We start from the raw sequence: 19,354 nt of genomic DNA on the forward strand, positions 1-19,354 counted from the left end.
GAAATGCAGAGAAGACAAAATCTGTAACTTCCTTGTGTTTTCTTCTATAAAATAAATAAAATGTCATCGATGGCTATACAAAAAAAAAAAAAAGATTTCCATCCAGCTTGCAGTCTTCTGTGCAGAGCCCCAGTGATGCTTTCCCCTCCCCCATACCCTCCCCCTCCTCATCAGGCAGTGCAAGTTCTCATCTAAGTAGTTGTGATGTTAATGCCCTGTATTGGACCTATTTGGATTCAACAAATAGAAAGTTAAAAGAAAAAAGGTTTTAAGCGTTCTTTTTAGAAGGCAGCAGACAGAGGAATTACCACGTAATTTGATGTGTGGCTGTGATCTGAGAGACCAAAATAAAAGCCCCTTTATTGACTAAGATGAACCCTAGGGTTAAGAAAACAGAAGTTACCTGTGGGTTGAGGGTTCAGGGATCGGTGGGCATGGCAATTTCCTAAATCCCTAAGGCTATAAGAAGAACCATATTCTTGCTAAACTCTGTAACTAGGAGCTACTGGGAAAATTATCAGCTGATTTACAACCCAGACCACTACAACACTGATTGGACAGAGGACCAGCCCTACAAACATTCTTTCCTGATAAGCAACTACAGACTTTAAGCCAATGACAGCAGCTTATAAAGACTTCACACAAACTGTCTTTGTGGCCTACAGTTCATCTTTTGATATAAAGAACCAAATTCCACCTCATTTTAACGCTAAAACCTGGCTCCAAAGTGAACATGCGATGTATGTGACATATATATTTGCCCATTGAACATGCATTCCACTCCCCTCAGAAATATGTATAACCTTTCCCCCAAATCTGCTGGATATGTGTGAATCTACTTGTGATACGGGCCCTGTGAGGCATAAAACCCAACCTGCCCTTTCCCTCTTTGAAGAGAAAGCACCTCCGGTCCATACCAGAGACTCCCTTCACTGTGTGCAAACTGATATTGCCAATAAAACTCTCCTTTCTGTTATTTAGCCATCCTGGTGGTCTTTTGGACAACATGGGAAAGCACACAAACTAGACCGTTGGAAAAGCAGATCTTTCACCCTGTGCCAGAGGGGGCATCTCACCTTAGCTTGTCACCTGCATTCAGGAGGCTGTGTTCATAGTGCAACAGTGAGAGAAATATAACATAGCTGATTTCATCTTGCTTCTACTCTCAAAACCTAACTGCCTTCATTTATTCCGCCTGTAAGCCAAGCTAACCGTAGGAGGAATTCAGTTTAACTTTAAAGCAAGGATGATAATAATTCTTTCCCAAAACTAACCCCCAAAGAGAAAAGAAGAGCATATACACAAGTAACAATGTTTTTTTTTTTTTTTTGAGACGGAGTTTCGCTGTTGTTACCCAGACTGGAGTGCAATGGCACAATCTCGGCTCACCGCAACCTCCGCTTCCTGGGTTCAAGCAATTCTCCTGTCTCAGCCTCCCAAGTAGCTAGGACTACAGGCTCGCACCACCATGCCCAGCTAATTTTTTTTTATATTTTTAGTAGAGACGGGGTTTCATCTTGTTGACCAGAATGGTCTCAATCTCTTGACCTCGTGATCCACCCACCTTGGCCTCTCAAAGAGCTGGGATTATAGGTGTGAGCCACCGCGCCCAGCCTAACAATGTTATTTTAAAGATTTATAGGAGCATTGTGACCTGACCAAGGACAAAGATGTTTTGTGATCCCCTCGGACTCTGGTTGACACCCAGATGTCTGTGGTTACCTGTACATCCTGACCACAACCCCCTCCTTGTTCCCCCTTTCCCAACATAAAAAGAAGCCTGAGATTCATGCCTTTAAGATGTTTCTTTAGGAGACTAGTCTGCCATCTTCTTGGTTTGCTGTCTCTCCAAAATAAAGTCACCTTCCTTACCCCAACACCTTGCCTCTTGACTTACTGGCTGTCATGACGTGAACAGTATGAGCTTTGGACTTGGCCACAACTCTTGTCTCCAAATAGATAACATAGAGGCATTTTGGTCCCAACAACTCCAGCAACATTGGCCTAGTCAGTGAGAAAATTCATGGATTCAGAATCTACAAGCCTATGAAGGAAGTTATCAATTAAGTCTAAAGTAAGAAAACACGAAACTAACATTTAATTTGTGTGTCAAATTTGTGCCATGTGCTTTGCACTTTCTTTTATTTTATCATCCTAACAACCTTGACAGGTAAGCACTGCCATTCCCATTTTAGGTCACACAGACAGGAAAGCTCAGAGCTATGATTCAAAAAGGTATCTGTTTAATTTCAAGGCCTGTTCTCTTTTCACTGTACAATGCCACACTTAACTCTGAAGAATAACTAATCAGCTGTTAACTCTTCTTCTTTATGCCCTAAGGGAATGTAGCCATTTGTTTAGCATTCAGAGGATTTGCTCTGTGGTTCAGGCAGCAAGCATTTTACAAGGGGTGTGTAATTAAATGAGACAGAGACTGATGGAGGAGATTATGCTTCGAGGTTAACATACCTCATTTAAATATGTTGAATGTGGTGTCCATGTAGGATATGCAGATGGGGGGTCTAAAGGACATTTGTCATCACTGCCCTATAGCTCATAAGAAATGTAGGATAAAAATAGTAACTTGGGAGTTTTCATCAGCAAAGAGTTGTTTGCAGACCATATATGTGGATGAAACTGCCCAACTTGAATAGAAAGATTGAGAAAATAGAGAGCCAAAAACAAAGTCCTAAAACCATCGGAGAAGAAGGAAACAGTGGAAGAGACCTGGAGAAAGGTCAGCCAAAAAGGTGCGAAGGGAGAAAAGAGAATGATGAGTGGAGAAGAGGGGAGAGATGTAAATGACATCCCATGCCTCAGCAAGATCAAGTGAAGTGAGAAGTATTACAAGGCCCCAAAGCCAGGTAATGCTTCAGGGCAGAGGATAATTTATAATGGATTGAGGAGGAAAAACAATCAATGGAGATAACTTTAATAAGAATAGCTAACATTTCAAGTGCTTAATAGAAGCCAGGCACGTTTTACATATGGTACCTTACTTTATCCTTATGGCAACCCCATGAGTAAAGTACTCTTACCATCTCCACTTGATAGATGAGGAAAACAACGCACAAGGAGGTGACACAATTTACCCAGATCTCAAATCTAGTACATAGCAACAATCTGATTGGAATCCAGGCAATCTGACTTCCTTATCCTGAGCTAAATTGATTCTCTAATTAGAAGAAAAATGACAAGATTAAAGTTAAGTAAGAGAAGGTGCCAAAGGAGGTTTTCTATACATGTTTGATTTTGGATAGGAAAGTTCTGAGTACGTTTTTAGACTCAGATCAGTGGAGAAAGTCTGAAGATCTAAGAAAAGAAAGTCAATAGAACAAGGTCCCACAGGAAGAAGGCAAGATCAGAAGCAATTCTTTATCTAATATTAACTCCTCAAATCCTCAGCGAATGCCTATGTGCCAGACTCAGGATGGCACTGGGGAATCAATGGCGAACTACCTCAAAGAGGCCCTGACATCAGGAAGCATCCAGGCTAGCACTAGGGCGACAGGTGAGAAACAAGGAAAGAGACAAGCATAGGCCATGGTGTGTGCAGTGAAGGAAACAACCCAAGTTCTGGACAGAAAATGATCTTCCATAAATGGTGACACTAAAACTGAAACCTGAAGTTTGGGAAAGAGACAGCCTTAGAGAGAGTGGAGGGGAGAGGTCAAGGTGGGGAGTCACGGGGAGAAGGGAATGATGTGCTGTGAAAGGGAAGCAGAATCCACTGGGTGTCTTTTAAAAATATTGCTGAGAGGATGAGGGATAAAAAGCTACAACCTGGGTACAATGGACACTACCCGGGTGATGTGCGCACTAAAATCTCAGACTTCACTATACGATTCATCCACGTTACCAAAAACCACTCATAACTTTAAAGCTATTAAACTAAAAAGAAATAAACGAAATTAAATAAATTAAAAACACTGTTGACCAGATCTTACCTCATACAAATGTGAAAGAAAGAAAAATCTCAGGACCCCAAATTCACTATGCCAAAGGGAAAGTTAAACTTGGGAACTGAGTCATGCAAAGGCTGCCTTCCTTTTGTTCCCAGATAGCTGTAATTTTGCATGCTTCAGCTTATATAAAATGTAGATTTCCTGAGCGCTAATCAGAGCCTTACAAGAATGTAACCACTGGCCTCATTGTCTGCTCGCTCCTTTTTTTCCCTTCCCTTCCTGCTTGCTCTTTCTCCTTTAAATATTAATGTTCCCAAAACCATCTTTGGAAAAAGTGCAAGTCACAGGTCCTACTGTGATTTTTGTTTCTTTTTCCTGGGTGCATCCTCAACCTTGGCAAAATGAACCTCTAATTACTTGAGACCAGCTTCAGTCACTTTCTGGGTTGCACCAAGTCAGTCAGAATGCCTCCTGGAGGCACCTGGGCATGGTTATGCTTTTGAGCTTCCCAGTGCAGTCTGGGAAGAGAACTACCATTTTAGGGCAAGCATTTCTTGAAGACCACAGTAAGGAGTTTGCTCTTTAGTGAGGATGCAATTGCAAGTATCTGGGAGGTTTGAAGCAGAAAAATGACACCCTTGCCTTCACCCTTTTGAACAGTCAAAAGAACTAATTACCAGCTTTATGAAAGAGGCAACTCTTTTTCTAAAACAAGAACAAAAGGAGAGAGATGTGCTTTTATACATAAGCTTAAAGGTGAAAAGGAAAGTTTACATGTAAGAACTTGTGTTTTCTCTAAGAAAGAAAAGACTTGGCCCCACCTACAATGATTGAGGGGCACGTAGGTGTGGCTCACAGGAGAAATGGGAGATCAGAAACAGCCAAGGAAGGGAACAGGAAAGGAAGACATCCGGTTAATAAGAAGAGCCTCAGCCCTGAAACCAGCTCCTTGGGGATTTTATCCTAGGTGGAGCCCTCATCATCAGGTGAGGTTATGTAAGCATTTCTGCTGTGCAGAAGGAGAGTCTGAGGCCTGTTAGACTGACCAAAAGACACAGACTGTAGAGCGAGTGGAGATTTTAAAAAGAGGTGGCACACAGTTGAGCATTAGTAAAGCACTCTAGAGATCGATCATGGATTCCAGGTTGCATGACGGGGAGCTCGGTTGCTGAGGCAGCTATGCCTGCTGCAGCTCCCTGCCAAATAAAACTACCACTTCCTTCCCTGTTTGGTGTTGGTGAGATTTGTTCACAGCCACTCCTGCTTCAAAAAAACACCAGGAAAGCTTGTTAGGCTGGAACATTTGAGATCCTGGAGGCTTGGAGCAGCTAAAGAACAAATAGATTTAGTGAGACAGAGAGGAGAGATGGAAGGATGTGGACCCAGGCTGGGACTGTTTTTTAAAGGTGCAGTTTTAAGCAAAGATGAGGTCTGGAGTATGACATCAGGAACAGCAGTAGCAGCATCTACTTTAACAACCACAATGTTCAGAGAACCCTACCAGTCAACTGACTTTGGTTTGTGGATTGAAGGGCTTGGAATATGACACGCCAAAATATAAAGATTATTTTGGTATAAAGAGTATACCAAATCTTTATAAAGATTATTTTGAGAATCAGCAGACACAGAAAAAAAGCTCTCTACCCTCCTCCCATTTGCCTAAAAGAAGGGCATAAACTTCCTAGACTCTTATCAACCCAGAGGAGCACTGAGGGAAATCTGCATGACAAACGTTACTTAAATAACCCTTATCTTCCATTAGTTTCCGCCACATATTTGTCTTCCCACAATGTATTGCCACTAAAAGCTCTAAACCCCTTTCCTTTGTCTTGTCAAGTCTCTGCAAAGGTATTGCCCTTTGTCAAAATGGTATATAAACCTCCTGGTCTAACTACCTCTTTGGGTTTTTATTTCATTTCTGTGAGCCCTTCCATATGCATATAAAATAAACCTTTTTCTCCTGTTAATCTGTCTTTTGTCAGTTCAATTCCAGTATTGAACCTAAGAGTGTAGAGGAAAAAGCCTTTATTCCTGTCTGACAGGACGTTATTTAGATTCTGAATTAAAAGTACCCTACAACCACTAAGCATTAGAGTATTATTGTTAAGAGATACTGGGGAGATAGCCTTGGGTCATATGCCCGATGGTGTTCTGGCACCTTCCTTGAAGCACTTAAATCCTGAAGACCAACAATTATTGACCTATATTATCCCAGTGGGCAGGAAAGTTCTTTTTGTTTAACAACAATTTTCACCATTATATCATCAAAAAACTAAAATCGATGACTCAATTCAAAACGTCAATCTGAAGCTGACACCCAGTTCTGACAACCCTTGGTTATTTCTGTCTTGGAAAAGAGCTTATCAACATCTTGGTTGGCCAATTGCAAAATTTTTCTCCCCAGTCAACTGGAAGTTTGGTTGTGAAAGTCAGCTGAAAACTTAGGAACCATTTTGGAGAAGTGAAGGTGAGAAATAAGAACTAAAGCCCCAAGTACCCAGCTGGGAAGAACACCAGAGTGAAGAGTTAAGATTAACGCCTGTAATCCCAGCACTTTGGGAGGCCGAGGCGGGTGGATCACGAGGTCAAGAGATCGAGACCATCCTGGTCAACATGGTGAAACCCTGTCTCTACTAAAAATACAAAAATTAGCTGGGCATGGTGGCACGTGCCTGTAATCCCAGCTACTCAGGAGGCTGAGGCAGGAGAATTGCCTGAACCCAGGAGGCGGAGGTTACAGTGAGCCAAGATCGCACCATTGCACTCCAGCCTGGGTAACAAGAGCAAAAAAACTTCGTCTCAAAAAAAAAAGAAGAGAAAAAATTTACGTGAAAGATCTATCAAGCTTGACACATCTGTGTCATCACGCACTGAAGACAGGAAGCAGTTCACTGAGTCAGCTGGTTCCCAGGCTTGCATAGAAGGCGATGAGTTACTACCAAAAGCCAGTGAGAATCTTCTCATAGAATAACCGGGGTCCAAGTGATGTTAGTAGAAAACTCCCCTGTCTTTGTTTTAATTTTCTAGTGCTTTTTAGGTGCGAATCCAGATATGTAGTTTTAATTCCCCTGGAAAATACACAGTTCTTTTAGTTATTGTACATTCTGTTTGTTAAATAAACTGCAAATCAACTTCCCGCAAAAGCTGACTTCTTTGGGTCTCTTAACATATCTTTAAAGTAGATCATTGAATTGATATTTTGGAGGTATCTCACATTGGTCAAATTCTTCATGTGTGGACTCTTGCCTTACAGGCTTGTTTCTCTTAAGTCAGCATCAATACAATGGCCAGAGTTTCTGTTTTTGCAACAAGAAGGTGTTGGTATTTTATGCATGGTAAATGTGATTGGAATAAACCTTTGGACAGAAGTCTTTATTAATAAAGTTTCACAATCCATCCCTCTTCCAAAAAAAAAAAAAAAGAATTAAGATTACTGGCTCAGTGATGAGATCTGGCATCAAGCTGCATCTCCACCTTACCAGCTGAGTAGACTTCCACAAATTTGAGTCTTAGAGTCCTCTTCTGTAGAGTGGATTCATAATACCTACAAAGACAAAGTAGGTATTATGAATCCACTTCATAATACCTATGAATGAACCCTTTGTTACAAAAGTTAAACAAGATCAAGTACATAAAGCATTAAGCACAGGGTTTGACGCACAGTAAACCTTCATTAAACTGTAGCTACTTTTATTATTATTATCATTATTACTCTCATTACTATTATCAGGTTCCCAAATAGTATGCAAAGAGCGATGAACTGCTTCCAAGTCATTGCTGAGGCATTGTAGCCTCTTCAAAAAGCTCTCCAAAGTGATTATACAGCAGTTGGAGGTTGCAGGTAGGAGAGCCCTGATTTTTGGCCACAAGCAATTTCATGCTATTACATGATATCACAGAGTGCACATTTTGCTCTCAGGAGCCATATAACTAGCTCTCATTCATTTCTCGATGGCTGTCTGAGAATTCCTCTCAAAGGTCTTTGGAAATTCATTCATCTGTTCACTTAATGCATGTAGATATGAATATATAGAGATATGTAGATATATCTCAATACCTACTCTATTGTGGGTCAAACATCTACCAGGCAAAGAGGATTTAAAAAATAAAGAAGACTGCCCCTTCCTTCCCCTGGAGCCTGTAGTCAAGGAGGGTTGGGCAGTTAGACAGCCATTATAACATTGAGAGGCCATGAGGGAAGAGCAGCATGGCAAGGAGGTTCAGGGAGGGGCACCTCATCTACATGAGGGTTTAGAGAAGGATCCTAGTCTAGACGCTGAGCAGTAGGTAGCCAGGTAAGATGAGAGCTGTGGATGTGTTGAGCAGAGAAAGAGTGAGTGCAAAGGCACTGTAGCCTGAAGATGTGAGCAGATACTGAGAGGTTAGTATGAGTGAGCATGGCACAGATGGTGGGGCAGGGCAGAAACTCCACCTAGGTCGTGCAGGATCTGTGAGCAGTGTTAGGGGAGGCAACATGGGGTTTTAAGTAGAAGCATGAGAGGGTTGGGTTTGCCTTTCAGGAAGATCGCTCTGATGCATTAAGTAATTTAAAACAATTTTTTTAAGTGGAGAAAATAAAGATGAGCCTGGTTATAGTGTAAATTAAAAGTAGTGGCTGAGGGGTGGGTAAGACTGGAGGCAAGGAGCCCCACTTGGAGGCTGTTACTATAATATGAGCAAGGGACAATGGTGCCCTGCTCCAGGGATGCGGAAAAGGACAGTGATGAAGCTGCAGGACCTGGTGGCTGACAGGAGTGTTGGGAGAGGGAGAAGGAGGAGTCAAGAGTGATGTCCAGGTGTGTCTGCCTTGGTGGATAGACATGCCATTCTCTGGAAAACTGAAAGTAGGAGGAAAAGAAGCAGTACTGAAGGAGGAAGAGTATGGGGTTCAGTATTGGACATGTTGAGGTGGAGGTGCCTGAGGGACACCCCTCAGGGATGAAAAGCAGGAGTGAAATAATTCCCCCTGGTGTGCAGGAAGAAATCCAAGCTGGCATTAGCATCTTCAGGGTCTCTAGAACAGAGGTCTCAGCATAAGCCATGGGAGCAGCTTAGAACATCCACAGAGAGGGGGTCATTAGGAGAGAGCAGGGATTAGGGTAGGACTATGAGTATCATCAATTTTGCACATCGAGGAGAAGCACCTGTAGGAGCCTGTGAAGGATCAACCAGAGACCTCAAAGGAAAACCTGGAAAATGAGGAATGGTGACACTCAAATAAAAACTGTTTCAAGAAGGAGAAATGAGGCCGGGTGCAGTGGCTCATACCTATAATCTCAGCACTTTGGGAGGCTGAGGTGGACAGATCACTTGAGGTCAGGAGTTCAAGACCAGGCTGGCCAAATGGCAAAACCCCTCTCTAAGTTTACAGAGACCTGATAGCAGTAAGTCAGTAGAGAGCAGGCGGCTGAGGGGACAGGAAGAAGAGGTAACATGGGCCAGGCTGAAAGCTGAGCCCAGGCTTCCAGTCACTTCTTCATGGTGGAGACAGCCCTAAGGATCTCAGATCACCCCAGAGTTCACCATCCCAATTAGGAGGAAAGGGAAGACAGGGACAAAGGGACAAAACAACATGTAAGTTTGTTTGACCACACCAGTTTGTAAGTTACTAGTACCAGGCCCCAGTTACTTAAAGCTTTACCATTTGGGGATAATGTAACTAAAACTTATTTTTAAAGTTATTGCATGAAACAAAGTTTTTTAGTTTTTTACCAAAATAAATTTTTAGATACTTTAAATGCTTAGAAAAGGGAATCCCAACTGGCAGCCTGTACATCCAATCCAGCTGGCATGTAAGTATTTTGCCTAAACAGTGTTAGAAAATACAGAAAATTTCACTTAAAAATCTAGACTGCTAAATTCTTTTGAAAATGAAGATCTGGCAACACTAGCACTGCATGGCCTACCTCAGATGGCTGAGTGGCTGCTCTGCCCCTATTAAAAAGGGGCAAATGCACTCCATCCAGTTTGTCATTGCCTCACCAAGCCTCTTTCCTGAACTGCCTGGCCTCTAGAGGGGAACTATTCTGCCCTTCCACAAATGTGGGTCCCATCATGCTGTTGTCTGTCCCAGACCTATCTTATGATGGAGCAACTTCCATGTGCCAAGAAGAGTTTGAAAGCACAAAAAATACAGCAGTAGCTGCTACAGTCTTCCTGTTCACAGAGCTTAGAAACCGGGGAGGCCAATAGAGCTCTAATCTCAGCAGGATGGGACTGCTGGCATCCTTTAATGCTGCAGATTTAACTTTGCATGTAGAAAATATTCCAGTTGTCTGCTCATCCCACACACCCACTGATGAACAAAAGCACATTCAGAATGGATGCTCAACTTGCTATAGAAATTTTGACACGAATTTCCTGGAGTTTGACATTGTATTGTGACACATTGCTTTAGCAATCAGGCCAGACCACTGCCTGAAGAGGGCAGGGAGGAGAATAGTTCAGTGTAATACAAGAGAACTTAAAAGAGCATCGGAATGTTTTTAGCAATAGCAGTTTCATTGCATTCCTTCCTTTCTCTTTACAAGCTGGAGTCATTTCCAATATTGTGCCAGTATCTGGCCTACTCTTTGCCAGAGTCAACTGAAGATAGAGCAGGTAAGATAAAACAATAGAGCAGGTATGACCCGCAGGGCTCAGAGGATTTGTTTTCCTAAATCTCTTGCAGCTGATCATTTGGCCAAGGTAAGCATCTGCCTTCCTGTGTCCCTTGAGGGTACTATTTTAAGAAGAAGGTGCTTTGTGGAACAGAAGGGATTTTTCACTGCTGAGCCTTCCTCTATTCCTTCTGTAGAGATAATGGGAAAAATAAATTTGATAAAGTTTTAGTGGGAACTGAAAAAGCCACATCACATAAAAAGATGACCTTTATCTTTTGCAGTAGAATTAATTTTCATTGAATAAGAAGCAAAGAAAGATGAAAACACCTAAGGTCCCAAAGAACTTCATACAGTAAAACAAAACCGTAATATTCCTGTTCTGAGAAATAGTACTAATAAAAAACTCTGAAGGGGCATGGACATCGAGGTAAAGGAAGCAGGTTGTTCTAAGTTTCTGGCAAAGACAGTAACAGGATTTGGAAGTGAGCTCACCAAGGCTGCTCTGTTGACCCAGTGGGCCTCCCTTCCTCCCTCTGTTCCAAACCAAGGTGACAGCATAGCACAGTGAATTACAGATTAGGGATTGTTTGCCTGGGACAGACCTGGATTTGAACCCCAGCTCTGCTACTAACTAGCTAGGTAATCATTTTACCCAACCTCCCTAAGCTTTAGCTTCCTCACTTATCAAAGGGGATTATTAACACACATTTCAGAGGATTGTGGTGAGAATGAAATAAGAAGCGTTTGCAAAGCAGCTGGTCTGTAGCAAGCATTTAGTAAGGGTCACCAAGAAACAGACAGCTCTTCTGAGTGTACAATAAAATATAAATAATATTGAGGACCTTTTCATAATATCACTTATCAAAATTTGACATCTGAATTCCTGTGTGCCTAATCTAATTTCCAACCTATTCAAGTGGCCATTATGTAAATCTAAAGAACCACTAAAAAAGCTAAGGTGGGAGGGAGCTTGAGGGCAGGAATACCGGGAGGGAAAAGGGATAAAAGACAGATGTGACAGGGAGAATTACTTTTTACTGTTCCCTTTTACATACTTAGAAATTATTTCCATCTTTATTATGGTATAATTTACAAGTAATTAATTGACCCATTTTAAGTGTATAGTTTAAAGAATCTGGAAAATGAATATAATCATGTCATTATGTAACCACTCACTCAAGATACACAACAGTTCTAACACCCTAAAAATACCCTGTGCCCCTTTGCAGTCAGAAGCCTCCTCCACATAGGCCCGGGCAACACTCATCTGCTCTCTGACATGATCTTTTTGCCTCTTCTAGAATATCATATAAATGGAATCATACAGTACGTAGTATTTGGCCTTTTGCTTAGTATGTTTCTGAAATTAATCCACATTGTGGCCTGTATTACTATTTCCTTCCTTTTTATGGCTGAGCAATTATCCATAGTGTGGATATGGACAATCTGTTGATCCATTCACAGAGTGATGGACATTTAGGTTGTTCCCAGTTTGGGGCTCTCATGAATAATGTTGCTGTTACAAATCTGTGTTGCACCATTTACATTTTGCTCCAAATGCATGTATTCACACTTTAAAGATCAGAGTGTGGGAAGAATCACCTCTCTGAATAACTAGAACCTGGAATAAATGAATATAATTACAGTTTGGCTGGCCAAGATTTATATAACTTCTCTCCACATTCAATACTCAGTGACTTTTTATATATTATGTATGTAAACATATAAGAAGTATATGTCTTCTGCTAAGCAGTATACATCTGGTTGATTTCCCCAACAGACAACATGAATCAAATCACTATAATGATGTTAAATGTTTCCCTATGGCATTAAGAGTGTTTGATTTTCCTTGAAAACTAATCTTTAACAACTGCATGCAGCAACATGCAGGAGATATGAATACTCACATTTGTAGCAAAAGAATAAGTTAGTTCCAATACAGGCTGCTATGGTTTGAATGTGTGTTCCCTCCAAAACTCATGTTGAAACATAATCCCCAAGGTAGCAGTATGGAGAAGCCTTTAAGCAGTGATGGGGACATGAGAGATTTGCCCTCATCAGTTAACTAACTCATTCATGGATTAATGGGCTATAATGGGAGCGGGACTGGTGACCTTAGAAGAGCACACTCAGCCTCTCACACACGATGCCCTGTGCAGCCTTGGGACTCTGCAGAGGGTTCTCAACAAGACCCTCATCAGATGTGGCCCCTTGACTTTGAACTTCTCAGCCTTCATCACTGTAAGAAATAAATTGATTTTATTTTTAAATTACCCAGTTTCTGTTATTTTATTATAAGCAACAGAAAACAGCCTAAGACACAGGCAAAATTAATTTGTGGAGATAAAAAATTAGATAAGTGGTTACCTCTGGCAGGAGTCAGAGGTATTGACTGCTGCAGGGAGGGAGAGGTGAGGAAAGGAGTGTGATCGAGTCTTAGGGTGCTGGAATTGTTCTTTATTTTCATCTGGGTGCTGCTTCCATGTTTATATACATAGATAAAAATTCATAAAGCTGTGCAGTTGAGTGCACTTTACTGTGCGTATGTTTACCTCAATAAAAAAGTAAAAAGCTAATAATAATCATCTTTCCACCTTGGATCAAAAGAGACTGTATGTGTGACTGCCTGGCATTATTCCTGGAATATAATAAAGGGGATTAATAAATATTCATGCTGGGCATGGCAGCTCATGCCTATAAACAGATTGGGCAGATCACTTGAGGCCAAGAGTTCAAGACCAGTCTGGCCAACATGGCAAAAGGCTGTCTCTACTACAAATACAAAGATTAGCCAGGCATGGTGATGTGTATCTGTAATTCCAGCTACTAGGGAGGCTGAGGCACAAGAATCACTTGAAGCTGAGAATTGGACATTACAGTGAGCCAAGATGGTGCCACTGCATTCCAGCCTGGACGACAGAGCAAGACTCTGTCATACATACATACATACATACATACATAAAATGAATGTATGTTCATTTATCTCTCTTGCTTTCATTTCCAAAGAAATTATTTGGCAAAATGTTAACATTACAAACATAGAGTTTAAATATTCACCCTTCTTTTGGCCTGCACAGACGAGGTCACTTTGTCTCCTCTGAAAATTGGTGCAGCATAGAGTACAGGGAGGAGTGCAGAGTGGGCTGTTTACACATCCTATCAGAGTGGGTGCTTTCTACATCCTATCAGAGTGGTCGCTCTATACATCCTATCAGAGTGGGTGCTTTCTACATCCTATCAGAGTGGGCTGTTTACACATCCTATCAGAGTAGGCGCTTTATACATCCTATCAAAGTGAGCTGTTTATACATCCTATCAGAGTGGGCTCTTTATACATCCTATCAGAGTGGGCGCTTTATACATCCTATCAGAGTGGGTGCTTTACACATTGTATCAGAGTGGGCGCTTTATACATCCTATCAGAGTGGGCGCTTTATACATCCTATCAGAGTGGGCTGTTTATATATCCTACCTTGCCTTACCTGAGTGGATCCCAGCACAGATTTTCAACTGGACGTTGGGCTTATTTGGAATCTTGAAGGTTTTGCACACAGGTACTAGGTCCAAGGCCATGCTATTTCTCTAGCATGGAGGATTCCATTGGCCTTGGGCACCCCAGATGCCACCCTATTTGAAAATATATGAGGGCTGGGCGCAGTGGCTCACGCCTGTAATCCAAGCACTTCGGGAGGCCGAGGCAGGTGGATCAAGAGGTCAAGAGATCGAGACCATCCTGGTCAACATGGTGAAACCCCGTCTCTACTAAAAATACAAAAATTAGCTGGGCATGGTGGCGCGTGCCTATAATCCCAGCTAGTCAGAGGCTGAGGCAGGAGAATTGCCTGAACCCAGGAGGCGGAGGTTGCAGTGAGCCGAGATCACGCCATTGCACTCCAGCCTGGGTAACAAGAGCGAATCTCCGTCTCAAAAAAAAAAAGAAAATACATGAAAAAATGGCATACTTAATGAACTAAACCAAACTGTAATTTTTTTTTAAGGCTGCTGGCAAGGGTTTTCTATCCAAACCTTTACCTGGATCTTCCCTGGCAGCTTGGAAAGCTTATTTAGGGCAGAGCATTCAAAAAACATCTCAAGGAGAGAGCAATAGTCACTACAAGGTGGGGTGCTCTGGATATGAACTGATCCAATAAACATTTCTGGTCAATGAAGTAAACAGACTGCCTCTTGACAACTATTAGTATTTCTTATGTTCAAGCAACATTGATTTCCTTGTCTTTCTGAAAGAAACTTGTTCTTAATACTCAGTCTCAAGACAAACAAGAGAAACAGTTTGAGAGCAGCCAGCCATGTTTGAGTCCATTTCTTATAGTTCTTTCATACTGAGAATAGGAACTCTGGCCAGAGCTATCGAGGGCCACAAGAAATAATAACATGATGTCTTGAAAGTTAGTTATTTGACTTCCACAAGATTTAGTGCAATGAGAGAGGTACTTATGGAATAGCAGTCCAATCGCATGCAAGAGTCAAAGGACTTCCAGAGATTTGGAAAATTCATAAAGATCGAGTCTTGGCCTCAGTGCTCCAAGCTATGAACAAAATTCCTAGCTCTAAGCTGAATGATGTGTCTTGAAAAAACTGGCCTTCTTTAAAGATGCATGACAAAAATCTTAGAAACTTGAAACTATAATTTTTTTTTTTTTTTTTTGAGACAGAGTTTCACTCTTGTTACCCAGGCTGGAGTGCAATGGCGCAATCTCGGCTCACCACAACCTCCACCTCCTGGGCCCAGGCAATTCTCCTGCCTCAGCCTCCTGAGTAGCTGGGATTATAGGTACACGCCACAATGCCCAGCTAATTTTTTTGTATTTTTAGTAGAGACAGGGTTTCACCATGTTGACCAGGATGGTCTCGATCTCTTGACCTCATGATCCACCCGCCTCGGCCTCCCAAAGTGCTGGGATTACAGGTGTGAGCCACTGCGCCCGGCTGAAACTATAATTTGTAAGAGATTCCCGAGAGTGGAGATACAGCAAGTTAGAGGTTTCTGCAAGAGATGAGACTAGAAAGAGCAGAAAAGGTTAACAGAGCAATAATAGCAGGATCAGAACACTGCTGAATCATAGTGTGCATTGGAACAATAAAGAAAAAAACTCAGATGCCCAGACACTAACCTTGACTGTATGAACGTTGGAATAGCTGATTGTTTGGGAGTTTAATTGAAATTATGATGCTGAATGACATCTTCAACCTTTTCTGACACTGTTGCTTAAATGAGTGGGTAGAGACTCCCTGTTCAGCACATTCCATCTATTTCTGCTTCAATGCTGAAGGGGCTGCTTCCATCCACCATCCAGCAGACACACGTGCATGTGCACACGCATATACAAACACACATACACAGTTCTTATGACAATTGAGGCATGAACATTGAAGCCATGTCTGAATTGAGCTAGTAATTCAGACAGTTGGTAAAGGTGTTTTGTTTTGGTGGGGGTGAGGGAACTTGTTTGTCTACCCAGCAGTAGCAAAAACTCATCTTTCTATGCTGCAGACAGTGGTCCTACCTAACTGAGTGCTCAATCCTGGGATCTTGGGATACTAAAATAAGGCATCAATTATTTCTCAAAAGAGCTCCCTGGATGAGATTTACCCAGCTCTTCTAGGTTCTAACCCACAAGTGATCACAGTAAAAATAACTGCCAAGGCAGTCTCACTCAGTGTATTGGTTTCAGGGGAACATTTTTTGACCTCTTGGGGACCACATATGTCAATGCACCACTTGTTTTCATTCCCAAACATTCTGAAGGCCAATTTGAATTTTATTATTTTAGGGTCTAATAATTCACTTAGATAGTGACATATCTAAATTAAAGCCCAAATCATCAGAAAGAGTAAAATACACCCAACAAAGATGCCAAATTTACAATCACAAAGAAACAGTTCAGTTCATGTCAAGAGATTAATCGAATGCCTTAGACACAAGGAAAATTATCATCAATAATAAGCATTTTCTAAGCAATTACTTTGTGGTGGACACCTAGGCTCAGAAATATAAGGCTCAGAGAAGTCTCTGAATACCAGCCACATTGCAAAGCCACACAAGACATACACCAACTATTTAAGAAAGTGAGTGATTAGAAAAGCTTTGGGCAAAGTTTCTAAGGATAAGTAAGATTTAAGCTGAGTCTCAGGGAAAGTGAAGTACTTATGCATTTTAGAAGTAAAGGGAGAAGTATTACAGGTTTAAAAAAAAAAAGACATGGTATGGGACTGTAAGTATTACCTTGTTTGGCAATAGATGTCCTATAGAAGAGCAATGGGAAATAAAGTTGTGTAGTAAAGAATTAACCAAAGAGAAGTCTGGTTTTTGCCCTCAGATATTGGGAGTTGGTTCCTGGGCCCCAACGATGCCCTGCCTGAGTCTTTGTTGCTGGGGAGCTTTGGCTACTGATAGCCTAGCAATGTGATTTGTGATTGTGGCCTTAGGGCCATGCAGTGTCATTTACGACCTCTGGAGGAACGACTAAAGATATTAGCTTGATCGCCAATCTCCAGAAGTGGCTGGAAACTAAAGGTCATCCACTCAGGGAGGATGTGATCAAGCCCCAATGAAAACTCTGAACACCAGAGGCTGAAGTGATCTTTCACAGCTGGCAACACTTTGTGTGTCTTGTTGCACATGGTGACCAGGAGGAAGCAGTGTTGTCCATGACTCGATAGGGAGAAAATGACTGGCAGCTGGCACTAGACCCCTTCTGGACTCTGCCCCATGTGTCTCCTCTTTTAGCTGATTTTAATTTGTATCCTTTTACTGTAACAAAACTATGATCAGAAGTATAGCAATTCCTTGAGTTCTGGGAGTCATTCTAGTAAATTATTGAACTTGAGGGTGGTTGTGGGAGTCCCCAGATTTGTAGCCAGCTATTCTGAAATAAGGATGGTCCTGGGCATCACCAAACTTGCAGCTGATGTCAGAAGTGAGGGAAGTCACGTGACGACTGTTCCCTCAAACTGTACAGTTGTCTTAACTCATCGCAAAGGCTGAAGAAGTTAGTTATGTGGGGCATTGAATGCAAGCCTGAAGAGTCTGGATATGATGACATAGACAGTTATATTCTTGAGCAAGAGAACAAGATAAGCAAAGTATAGCTTCATCTTATAACAATGTAAGAGACAGGATGCTTAGAGGACTGTGTTTTGTCCAGATGTGGGAAGATGAAGGTCTGAACCAGCCCTGAGGCAGAAAAGGAAAGGTTGTATAAATAATAACATTGACTGAGCATATGCCATGCCAGGCATCCTAAGCGCTCCATATGCTTTTAATCCTTCAAATAATCTTATATGGCCAGCAACATTATCCTCTCCATTTTACAGACAAAAAAACTGAAACACAAAGAGACTAACTAATTTGCCCAAAATCATCCAGCAGGAAGTGGCACCGTGAGATTTGAACCCAGCTAGAATCTAACTCATAACCATTCTTTTACACAAGAAGACACCCGTGGTGAAAGGATAAACAGGATTTGTTAGGTGGCCATCTGGATAAAAGATGAAAAAGCCAGAAAGAGGACAGGACAACTCTGCATTTATTAGCTATGTGACCTTGGGCAAGTACTGAACCTTGGCATTCCATCTGGGAAATGGGGATTATAATAATATCTGGGTTATAGAAATGTTGTGAAGATATTTACTATAATCAAATAATCTATGTCAAGCCCTTAGTACAATGCCTGATATATGACTATGTACTTGATACATGATGGTTTTAGTGTTAGTTTTCATGCAATGACATAAGATAGAACTTAGCCCTAAAATCACCATTCCAGATAATTCCATCGGCAAAACTCGGAGGTGAAAATTAATTTTTCAGTCATTATTAATAAAGACACGAGAAAAGCTTACCGTGCTTTAAAACCGTCCTTGATGCAAGTATACCATTATGTTATTCTACTGTGCGAGGCATTGTTGTCCAGTGCTGTGATAATACACACCAGAAGCTTCACATGATGTGTGACAAAACTGTGCAGCAGCAATAAAACAGATAACATTAAAGGATGAAGATTCAGCATCACTTCAGATTTCCACCAAAACACAAGTTAATCAGCACATCCATAAAGCATAACAAATCAGAACTTCAGTTACAATCAAGTCCTAAATGTCTAAGTACTTAATCTGTTTTTCCTCAACTCCAAGCAAAATGTAATTCAAATTTAGCCAAAAGATTATCTCAATTTTCTCTTTTTTTTCCTTCAGCGGTGGCCATGAGAGATAGTGTTGTGACCCTCACATGCATTTCTGTATAATGAGCTTGGCTTTGGAGAATAAAGGGAAATCCTTTAAATCTGAGAGCTATTGAAAATCAGAATCCCTGCTCGCTATGTAGTGAGTGCCCTGTATTCATCCATTAATTGTTAGATATATTAAAAGTTGTTATCTTTGCTGGGAGCAGGTTTGGGTCTGAACACCTGTTCAATGGTTCTGAATTAGAGGCAAGGGGAAGAAAAGCCCAGAGACAAAAGTAAAATGCAAAGCAAATGTGGTTTAATTACACTGTCATGTATGATAGCAACTTTAATTTCATGATGCAGTGTTTCATGGTAATGAAAGGAAACATAAGGAATTGTAGGAGCACAATAGTTTCATCAACATTAACCTCATAATGCAGTATTTTTCAGTAATGAATAGAAAGAAAAGGAACTGTGTGGGTTGCAGTGACTCATGCAGCAATCTTCATGAGCAGCAGGTGGAGTAATGAAGGTGATGGGAGTAGCATCATCTCCTCTTCAACATGTTTATTGATCTCAGATCTTCTGTGTGTTACTACACTATACCCTGAAGACAGAGATCCCATCCATCACATTCAGTCTCATGTCCTTTAGCGCTCCA

At 41.4% G+C, this 19,354-nt stretch overlaps 1 long non-coding RNA gene across 3 annotated transcripts in view; it reads right to left on the minus strand.

The window, feature by feature from the left end:
- The window catches only part of LOC103793528 (uncharacterized), an 84,792-nt gene that overhangs the window by 38,981 nt on the left and 26,457 nt on the right, over positions 1-19,354 (minus strand). For all 3 annotated transcript variants that reach the window (XR_004745711.3, XR_013534704.1, XR_004745708.3), the window contains exon 2: positions 18,371-18,487. This is a non-coding gene — a long non-coding RNA (uncharacterized LOC103793528). The remainder of the gene's footprint in view (positions 1-18,370; positions 18,488-19,354) is intronic.

This window comes from Callithrix jacchus, chromosome 1 (assembly GCF_049354715.1).
Source record: "Callithrix jacchus isolate 240 chromosome 1, calJac240_pri, whole genome shotgun sequence".
NCBI classification, from domain to species: Eukaryota; Metazoa; Chordata; class Mammalia; order Primates; family Cebidae; genus Callithrix; species Callithrix jacchus.